The 11,821-nt window shown below is 38.3% G+C and overlaps 1 pseudogene; it reads left to right on the top strand.

The window, feature by feature from the left end:
* Positions 1 to 10,136: 10,136 nt before the first annotated feature.
* On the top strand, positions 10,137 to 10,711 carry LOC105260836 (annotated as a pseudogene).
* Positions 10,712 to 11,821: the final 1,110 nt, after the last annotated feature.

The raw sequence follows: 11,821 nt of genomic DNA, 5'->3' as shown, positions 1-11,821 counted from the left end.
AATGTGAGACCTGAAACCATAAAAATCCTAGAAGAGATCATTGGCAGTAATTTCTCTGACATTGGTTATAGCAGCATTTTTCTAGGTATGTTTCCTGAGGCGAGGAAATAAAAGTAAAAATAAACTATTAGGACTACATAAAAATAAAAAGCTTCTGCACAGCAAAGGAAACAACCAACAAAACTCAAACACAACCTACTGAATGGGGAAGATATTTGGAAATGACAAATCTGATAAAGAGTTAGTATACAAAATACATAAAGAACTTATACAACGCAACACCAAAATTACAAATAATACAATTTAAAAAATGGATGGAAGATATGAACAGACATTTCTTCAAAGAAGACATACAGCTGGCCAAAGGACACATGAAAAGATACTTGATATCACTCATTATCAGGGAAATGCAAATCTGACACCTGTCAGAATGGCTAAAATAAAAAACATAAGAAACAGCAAGTGTTGGCGAAGCTGTGGGAATAAAGGAACCCTCTTGTACTGATGGTGGGAATGCAGACTGGTGCAGCCACTGTGGAGGAGCCACAGTACAGAGGTTCCTCAAAAATTTAAAAATAGAATTACCAAGTGATCTAGTAATTCCACTACTGAATATTTACTCATAGACTACAAAAACATTAATTCAAAAAGATACATGCACCCTTGTATTTATTGCAGCATCATTTACAATAGCTAAATTATGAAAGCATAATTTATGTCCATAAACATGCCCATTGACAGACTAATGGATAAAGAAGAAGCGGTATAGTTCCTCAAAAAATTAAAAATAGAACTACCTTATGACCCACCAATTGCACTACAGGAATTTATCCAATGGATACAAAAATGTTGATTCAAAGGGGCACATGCACCCCAATGTTTATAGCAGCACTTATAACAATAGCTAAATTATCGAAAGAGCCCAAATGTCCATCAACTGATGAATGGATTAAGAAGATGTGGTGTGTATACACACATACACACATACAATGGAATATTGCTAGGCAATAAAAAAAGAATGAAATCTTGCCATTTGCAATAACATGGTTGGAACTGAAGTGTATTATGCTGCATGAAATGTCGGTCAGAAAGACCAATATCATATGATTTCACTCCTATGTGGAATTTGAGATACTTAACAGATGAACATAGAGGAAGAGAAGGAAAAATAAGATAAAAACAGAGAGGTGAGCAAAACATAAGAGACTCTTAAATACAGAGAACAAACTGAGGCTGATGGGGGTGGATTAAAAGGGTGATGGGCATTAAGGAGGGAACTTTTCAGGATGAGCATTGGGTGTCATATATAAGCGATGAATCACTGGGTTCTACTCCGGAAGCCAAGACTGCACTGTATGCTAACTAACTTGGGGGGAAAAAAAGAAGTGGTATACATATACAATGGAATATTATTCAGCCATAAAAAAGAAATATCACCATTTGCAACAAGATGGGTGGAGCTAGAGAGTATAATGCTAAGTAATATAAGTCAGAGAATGACAAGTACCATATGATTTCACACATATGTAGAATTTAAGAAACAAAACAAATACACTATGAAAAAAGAGACAAACCAAAAACAAACTCTTAACTAGATAGAATAAACTAGTGGTTACCAGAGGGGAAGTGGAGGTGTTGGGATGGATGAAATAAGTGAAGGGGATTAAGAGTACACTTACCATGATGAGCACTGAGTAATGTATAGAATTGTTGGATCGGTATATTGTACACCAGAAACTAATATAACACTGTATGTTAACTACACTGGGATTAAAAGTAAGTAAATAAATAAATAAGAAAGTAATGTGATAAAAGCAAGCAAAAGACTCAGACACATTACCAAAGAAGATATGCAGATGGAAATTAAGCACATGAAAAGATATTCAACATCATTAGTCATTAAGGGACTTTAGATTAAAACCACATTAAGGACAAATACCTACTGATTAGAATGGATATTATAAAGATTTCTTATCCAAAAGTTGACCATGATGAAGAGAAACTGGAACTCTCAGACATCGCTGGTAGGAATGTAAAATGGTACAGCTTTGGAAAGCAATTTAGCAGTTTCTCTAATAGTTAAATATACACCTACTTATAATCCAGCCATACCACTCCTAGGATTTTAACCCAAAGAAATCATATGTTCATACAAAGACTTCTAATAGAGTTATGGCAGGTATATTTATAATAGCCCCAATCTGGAACAGCCCAAACTGTCCATCAACAGGTGAACAAATAAACTATGGTACTTCCATATAATGGAAGTACTCAGCTATCATAAGGAATGAACACACTACAACATGGACAGATAACAAAATAGTTAAGCTGAGTGAGAGAAACCAGACCAAAAAGAAGAAGAAGAAGAAGAAGAAGAAGAAGAAGAAGAAGAAGAAGAGTACAACCTGTATGTTTCCATTTATATAAAATTCTAGGGAATATAAAAAATGTATAGTAAAAAGAAAGCAGGTGAGTTGTTACCTGGAACAAAGAGTGGAAAGTCAGGGATGGATTACAAAGGGACATAAGGAAACTTTGGGGGGTGATGGATATGCTCATTATCTTGATTGTGGTAATAGTTTTCATGAGTATGTTCTCGTGTCAAAATTTAGCAAATTGTACACTTATAACATGTGCCCTCTCTTTTGGTTCAGCCATACTGCCTCAATAACTTAGTTTTTTAAAAAAACAAAACGAAACAGAAGAACATTATTTAGGTCTAACCAAAGATATCTCTGAGTGAAATATAGCCATTTAAATACCAATTTGAATTTCTGCTTCAATCTTACTTCTCCCACTTGAGAGTCAAAAAAACTGAGACCTAGAGAGATGTAGTGATTTCCTACGTAAGATTCTACTTGTAAATTCTGTATCTAGGGGCTAGACAAGAACAGGCCAAAACGATGTTGATGAGAATGAGGGTTTAAATGAATGATAGCTCCTTATCTATTTTAAGAATTGCTTTCACAATGGAAAGCAGGCTTAAAATCAAAAGAATCTGAATCTCCACTCCATCATCACTAATTAGGTCTATGACCTTCAGCAGTTTCCTTAAAATTTGCAGAATCTGTTTCTTCATCTCTACATCCATGTTAAGAATATCTACCTCATAAAGCCTTCTTGAGAATTAAGTAAAATAGGATATGCTCATGTAACTTTTTAATAATTAATAATTGGGTGAATTTTATCTGTGACATGGATGGGTAGAACATGTATTATGCATTGATATGTTATAAAACTGCGGATGAGAAAAGCTAAGTGTTTTCCCTTGATCATGCAGTCAGGAAAGACAGAGTTGGCTTACCCCATCTCCTAATTCCCAGTCCAGTGTTTTAAAGAAAAAAAAAAAGACACTCACCAAGGTTACTGGAAAAACCCATCTCTAAATGTAGAGTAGGGAGGTTCTTCTCTTCTCAGAGTCATTTAATTCAAAAGTCTTGAAACAGCAGCCTGAAGGCCATATTTAGCCTTCTGAAGTATTTAGATTCTAAGTGAACAGTGTTTGAAAAAATTGAAGTCAACATTTAAAGTTTGAGAGATTTCACATAAAAATCTGAATTTCTTGCTTGTTTTGGAAAAAATGAGCAGATCTTGCAACACTGAACCTCTACTGAAGAAGGGCAGTGGAGAGCTGGATGTGAGGAACAGGTGCCCCTTCAGATGGGTGGGTCCCCCTCAGGTCCTCACAGTCCCCACCATCCCTCACACCCTGACACTGAGTCTGCCTTACTTATAATATAAACCTGGCACATGTGGACATTTATTTATATGTGCAACCAATGTTTTCCACAATTCTGCCTCACACAGTTAACCATCATTTCCGGAGGGCCAACCATGTTTATGATTTGTCATATAGAAATGACGATGCGCTGTGTTGACATTCAGACAGCCATTCAACAGAACTGACTCCCTCTAGGCTGCACGTGTAAGCAGTTTCCATGCACACCAAATGAAGCAGAGATGTGGCTATGTTCCAGCATATTTGGGCAATGTAGATATTCAACCTGATTTTCTTGGGCACCAAAGTGGATATATTTTGGGGGTCCTGACTCTTGAATGATCCAACTTGACATTCTACCTTGATCACATCTACCAGACAACTGCCCTGTTTCCACAGACCTGTGCTCCCATAGCCACAGTTTTAAGTGGTTCATAACCACTTTAAATTGTCTAAGGAAGCTGATGGGTATAAAAACCAGTGCTGCCAAGGACCCTGAGATAGTTCCACATTAACCCTTAGATGAGCCCATGAAGTAAACACACAAAACATATCCAGGATGAGAGAGAGAGCAAAACCAACAGATAACGCATACAAACGTTATTTTTTGATATACAAAAATTACCAAACTGCCTACAATTAGTGAATACAAATCACTTTTTGGCTCTGAAATAGTTCCTTACAGCACACAAAAGTAAGTTAAAACGTATGCTTGAGACCTTGGTGTACGTCTGCTGTTGATCTTCTGTAAATACAAAATACTTTTCTTCTTTCAACCTAAACAGTGGACCAGGAAGCCCGTAGTGAACTGTATAGTACTAGCCAATCTAAAAGCGTTTTGGAAACCCAAGGTCTAGAAATAAATACATTTTCTCATTTGTCTGTCACCATAGCTACAAAATACAAAGAATAACCAACTTTTAAGTATTCTGACTATCCTGGATTTTGCCACGATGAAACACAGGTCACTGTGAGGATAACTGCCTTAGACAGTTATACACAGCTATGGAAGGGCCACCCATGGGAGGAGAATCAGCTGACTCTCTGTATGGCTATGGTTTGTTTTGTTTTGCTTTTTCAAACAGTGAAATGCTTGTGGTTAGTTATTTTTTTGATTTCACTCCCTAGAGAAAATGCACTACACGCCATCCACTTTCTATTATTATTTTGTAATAACAGAGTTAAAGATCCATCGCCTGGTGTGACTGACAAACACTAGCAAGCCAAGAAGAGAGAACTCCACAAACTAGCAGTCATTTTAAGTGAATATCTTAAAAATTCTAAATAATAACCCTGGTTACCGCCAGACCCAAGACAAAGGTTGGTAACGATGTACAGAAACGTTCCTGTTTTCCTGTCTTACTCAGAGCATACCATTTATTCCAGGCTTCCTTATCTCTCTAATAAACGCCAGATTTTATTGACACATTTTATCTGCTTTTTGCCATAGACACCAAAGCTCTGGAATGTGAGGTCTCTTTCTGAGCCACCATTTATCCCCACACATTTGCTGGGAGAGCACCATTATAATTTTTCCAGTCTCCTGACTTTGTTTTCTAAACACAGTCCCAATACACACACGGCGCATCTGTTTTCCCCTCAGAAGAGAAGCATTCTTGATTACTCTCTCTTTTCCCCTCGGAGAAATGTACTACCCACAGATGACACGGATCTTTTGATCAACGAGCTTCCAAAGAGATACAGATTTGTTCTCCACAATCAGCAAGGAAGCTGTGCTCAATTTTTTCTTTACTACAGTTAAAAAAAAAAAAAGCGGGTGGGAATCCTATAAAACTATGATGGAGAAGGCCTCCTTTAGAGGGAAAGAGTAGAAAAACATTTACAAGGTCACCCCCAGGAAGTTTGTGATCTCCCAAAATTATGCAGAAAATACCCCAGTTTGAGCAGAGAGCACTTTGGGGTTTTCCTCTTAGATGCTGGATTTTTTTTTTTTGTTTTCAATCTCATTGAACTCTGAGCTCTAGACTCATAACAGTGTTAGGCATGCATTGTCACTACAGGGTTTTTCATCTCTGTGTCATTTTACAGACTAGCTCAGAGAATCCTTGAGCTAGAAGGAATTATTTGGATTCCTGTTTTACAGCTGAAGAAACTGAAGAAGAGAAGCAAAGAGTTTCCCACTGAGACACAGAAAGAGCCTGTTTGAGGGGCTCAGTCTGCAGGGTTTCAGAGTTCAAACGCCTACTCAGAATCCTACAACAGGGGCACAAGACAGCCTTCTAAATCCAGCATGAAACACTGGATTTTGTTATTCTGTCTATATAATGTAATGTAGCATGGTTGCGTGGGGAGGGACAGAACAGGGAAAGGTGATGAAATTGTGGCTCCATCTAAAATAATCTTACTTTACATAATCGGATACGATTTAAGAAATATAGTCATTCTCCCTTGCCACAACATTAGTTAAACCCTTGGTGCCAGAGAGATCTAAAGCCTTCCATTTTATTGTGTATTTGATAGTAGCTGTTCTCACAGTCTAAAAAAGATATCGTTTGGGCATAGTTGAACTATATACCAACACTACTCTCAGAAGATGTAACTTGTAAGTATAGAAAGCAAAAGCTTTTGGGTCACTATAAAGAGGTATGCTTCCTGGGCATATAAATTTGCCAAAATTTCCAGTTATAATGTGAAGACTTTATTTCATGTGCAGAAAAAAAAAAGAAAAAAACAAACAAAAAAAGCCTAATGGTGATTTGTGAATCCTGCTGGAAGCAACAGGAGGAACGGAAAGAGGGGGAGGTAGAAGGCCAGGCTAACCTGGCTTTAGTGTTGGTAAGTAATACTCATACGATTGTATCTACCATTTAGTGAGCACTTTACATGCATTTGTTATTTAATCCACACAACTCTTTGCATTTGATATCTGTGCTTCCATTTTACAGATGGGAATAGTGAAATTGGAGGGGCAAAGTGACTCACTTATGATTATATTCGGTGCCAGCGTGCTCAATAAGGCGTCTTTTGAAACCAGACAGAGAGGGGAGTGTCAAATACATGTATCAGTTGTAGAGTGGCCAACCATCCTAGTTTGCTCCAGACTCAGAGGTTTCCTGGAAAGTAGGAATTTCAGGGCAAACCAGGATGATGGCTCAAACATCAAGTTGTGTAGCCTTAAAGAAACTACCTCCCTGCTCTGGACCACAGAGGAATTTGGACCAGGATGATCTCTACAGTTCATTGGAGTATTACTGTCTGATTTCTTTCTCTGCAGAGGGACAGAGGGTCATCTCTCTGATCCCAGCCTCAAGGAATCTTTACTGTTTCCTTCTTTATGACTGAGTTCTTCCAGTGTATTCTAGAAAGCCCCCTCTGATTGGATCTACACAGCTACAAGAAAACTCATAACAACAGCTTTCGACTGAACAGGCCTGGGTGTGATAAACTTCCATTGGTATCTGCCTTCACATTGTAAGGGATACTTCACATTTATCACATCTACTCAATCTCTCTCAGCCTCTGTTTTCCCATCAAAAGGAGAATAATAAAAATTGTATTTCATAGAATTAGTGAGAATCAAGTGAGATCAAAGATGTAAAAGTGCTTTTATAAATTGTAGAAAAATATAAAAATGTATCCATGCTGTCTCTTAACAAAGAGTGGGTATGTGATTCACAAGCCCACTTACATGTAGCCCCAAGTCTGTGTCTACCCCCATAGTCTTGCCCCACACAGCACCTAACCCGTATGGGCTGTTGAAGATGGAATTTTATATTCTAAAGGCTCTGGATCCTTTCTCATTTTAGCCATGATTCTAGCCATTTGCTGTCTATAACCTCCTAATTCAATAATCAAGAAGCAGAAAACTTGTACTTTACATCAGGATTGGATATGGAGATTAGGAAAACAGGATGAGAAGAACTCAAACTCTGGGACATTAATTAAAACGTTTAGAAGAGAAAAAAGGAAACCACATCATTATGGTCATGCAATTGTCTAATCTCTTATATAGGCAAAATGGCCTCTATCCAGTATAATTCATAGAGGTATTTTGAGGATCATTGGGACAGGAATATGAAGGCCCTCTCAAAAACATGTAAAGGAGGCTACAAAATTAAGCACTAGGCACGCCTATGTATATGAAAATAGATGGCACACGTATATTTCATCTCGTCTGACATCCTTATTTTACAAGTGATAATATGAAGAGCTAGAGACAATTTGTGCACAGAGACAAGAGCCATGATGAAAACTCAAATCTCTTGACATTCAGCCAGTGCTCACTAATCATAAGGATTACCTTACTTTGGGATCCCCCAGAAGCAGGTTTTGAGGCAAGAATTCAAGTGCACATGGTTTATTTAGGAAGTAGCTCCTAAGACCTCTAGTTGGGCAGTGGGAAGTGAGATAGGGACAAGAAGGAACCAATCAAGCAAGGCTCCACCGTGGACAACTGGAGTGTCCTCCTGCTAAGAAACTGAGAGAAACAGGATAGATCCTGGGTCTCAGAGTTATTCCAACTGAAAGACAACAAGATCAGGGTATTTAGCCTATCCTTCATTTGGTGACAGCTGCTGGGACAGTGTCAATTCCTCCATCACTTCTAGCATACAGGTAGAATAGGCTCCAGTGACCAAAGACTGCCCTTGGAAAAGATTCACAGGATTTGGGAAATAGAGGTTGAGACAGCATACCCAGCAGTGGTACAAGCTGGTACCAGTAGACACTGGCAGGCACAGATGGCCATCTATGACTGGTATCTTGGGGGTCCGCTAGTCGAATATACCAGAGAATGGTGCAATTACCACTATATTCTGTTGCAATGTAAACCCCATTAAGGCAAACTGTATATATTTTTTGGTCTGTTTTGTTCATTGTTGAATCTTTAAGGTCTAAAACAGTGATAGCACATCACAGCTACTTATTAAATATTGGTTGAGTAAATGAATAACACCCCTCACAATTGGCCAGTCTGCTTCTCCTTAAATGCTCCACCAGTGAGGAGGTACTGGTGAAAAGTTAAGGCAGCTGGATCATTTACTGAACCATCCTCTGATAGAAATTTCTTCCTGACATTAACTTCCTATGTGCTTCCCTGTAACACTTATCTTCTGGTTCTAATTTTCTCTGGGACCAAAGAGGAATAAATTTAGCTCCCCGTTCCACTTGATATATTTCAGATATATTTGGATAGCTGTGTGTGCCTGGTTTCTTCAGCTGTCCTCTTATGATATGGTTTTTAAGATCTTTCACTTTGATGGTAGTGGGAAGAACATGGTATTAGGAGTCAGCCCCGTCACCTTCAAGGGGAGTAATCTTGGACAAGCTTCTTCCTCTAAAAATATGTAGATGAGGTTAGTAACACCTATATTTCAAGGTTGGTGTTGAAGATGTACTGAGACCATGTAAATAATGCCCTAGCCCCATGCCTGATACTTGGAAGGCCCCCACAAAAGTGGGTTATTTTCCACTACCCACAGCCCAGTCAGCAGCCTCTGGTTATGATTCATCTTGTCAATAGATGGTTTAGGTATGACATCCACAAATGGGCTTTCTTGTACATCTCTACTTAAATGCAGAATATAAAGGGACTACAGTAACCCTCACTCTGCAACGTTTAAAAGACCCGAGTCAGTCTGTGATAAAGTCAGGACTAGAAAGCAACCCTATTAATGCACTCTAAGAATACAATAGGCTTTTTAGGCATCCCCATAGCAATACTGTTTCCTGTTAAGCTTATACTACACAACTAAAATCCCAAGGCCCTCTTTTTGTGAAATATTCTACTATACCCTGCATCTGGTACAGTTGATTTTTTGAATCTAAGTGTAGGACTTTCTATTGATCCCTACTGGATTTCTTTTTTAGTTATTCCCTCTTTTCACCACACCACATCTGCCCTTACAACAGACAAGACTACCCTTAAACTCCTTACTACGTCTTCCCTGTCTTCCAGTTCACATCATCATTTGGTGGCCTGTCCTCCAAAGATTAACAGAAGACAGAGAATATTAAAATCCCTCTGCCAATTTTGCTACTTTTCAGCTGCTCTTTTAAAACTTCTACATAAGGATGGAAGTGGAAGCTCTTAAACCACTAGACGTTTGTAGAGAATGCGCATTTGCTTTATCCAAACTCTTTTTGACCTCTAATTCCGCAACTATGAGAGAAACAGTAGTTTAGCAAATGGATGCAAATAATGAAAGGAGATCCTAAAACACAAACTCTAGAAAATGTCAGAAAACCAGCCCACTAAAGTAGCAGAAGTGCTGGATTAGAGGTTGAAGAGTCACTTTTGAGTCATGACTGTGTCACCAACTAGCTGTAGGACTTGAGCCGGTTTTCTTAACTTCATTAGGATTCACTTTTCTCATCTATAAAATTAGAGGAATTGGGCTAAAAATTAAAAAAAACCTTAATAAATAAACTATAGCTCTTTGTCACATCTACTGCAAGAATGAACAGCAATCAGACTGTTGACATTCCAGGAAATGTCCACATCACTCTGAAGGGACCAACCGTTATTGTGAAGGGCCCTAGAGGAACCCTGTGAAGGGAATTCAATCACATCAATGTAGAGCTCAGTCTCCTTGGAAAGAAAAAGAAGAGGCTCCGAATTGACAAATGATGGGGAAATAGGAGAGGAGAGAGCTGGCTGCTGTTCACACTATCTGTAGTCATGTGCAGAACATGATCAAGGGCGTTACACTGGGATTCCATTACCAGATGAAGTCTGTGTGTGCTCACTTCCCCATCAATGTTGTTATTCAGGAGAATGGTTCTCTTGTTGAAATTTGCAATTTCTTGGGTGAAAAAAAATACATCCACAGAGTTCGGATGAGGCCAGGTGTTGCTTGTTCGGTATCTCAAGCCCACAAAGATGAGTTAGTTCTTGAAGGAAATGACACCGAACTTGTAACAAACTCAGCTGCTTTGAGTAAGCAAGCCACAACAGTTGAAAACAAGGATATCAGAAAATTGTCAGATGGTGTCTATGTTTCTGAAAAAGGAACAGTTCTGCAAGCTAATTAATAAGATCTAAGTTGTCCAGCTACAGGAACAGCAAGATGCCAGATGATTTTTCAGACTTGTTTGTGATATTTTAAAGATGCAGTAAAAGCTGTATTGATTCGGAAAGATATAAATAAATACATAAGCTATAATGATCCAGACAATGGAATATTATTCAGCACTGAAAAGAAATGAACTATCAAGCAGTGAAATGACATACAGGAAACTTAAGCGTATATTGTTAAGTGAAAGAAGCCAATCTGAAAAGGCTAAATATTATATGACTCCTACTATAGGACATTCTGGAAAAGGTACAACTACGGAGACAGTAAAAAGATCAGTGGTTGTTAGGGATTGGGAGGGCAAAGGAGGGATATATAGGTGGAGCACAGAGGATTTTTAGAACACTAAAACTTCTTCATGATACTAGAATGGTAGACACATGCTATTATATAGTTGTCAAAATCCTTAGAATGTACAACACCAAGAGTGAACTACAATGCAAAAACAAAAACATCAACAACAACAAAAAACAAAAAACCCACCTTGCACATGTTAAATAATAACTACCATATATGCCTTATCATTTACCTCCCACAGGTAGGTTTTGCCATCACCTCCATCTTACAAATGAGGAAACTGAGGCTGGAATGTGAGCACCAAAGATGGAATTTGAACCTAGATCTTCTGACCACAAGCTCAAGGTCCTTTGCTTTTCCTCGTATTGCCTACCTCCCAGATCTCAAATCTTATGACATTTTCTTGGAAATAAATTTGTATCTATTTAGTGTCCAGACTACAAAGGAGATTCTCTGCAAAACTGTTTCATTTGTTTTGTGCTATTTAAAGTTTATGCAGTTTACATGGAAGGCAGTAAAATAGAATGATTAAGAGGATGGGCTTTCGAGTCATTTACTAGCTATGGAATATCTGGCAAGTTAGCATCTCTGAGCCTCAGATTCCTCATTTAGAAAATAGAAGTAACGACAGGACTTTCTCTCCAGGAATGTTTTAAGGATTATGGGACATAGAGCATGTCAAGCCCTCAGCACAGTGCTTGATATAAATATGACTAAAGAAGGTTCTGTTACTATTATTCTTGGGTACACTGTGTAGGTCGTGAGATGCGGT

The sequence above is a fragment of the Felis catus genome, chromosome C1 (genome assembly GCF_018350175.1).
Source record: "Felis catus isolate Fca126 chromosome C1, F.catus_Fca126_mat1.0, whole genome shotgun sequence".
Taxonomy (NCBI): domain Eukaryota; kingdom Metazoa; phylum Chordata; class Mammalia; order Carnivora; family Felidae; genus Felis; species Felis catus.
This window is presented reverse-complemented; position numbering and strand designations above follow the sequence as displayed.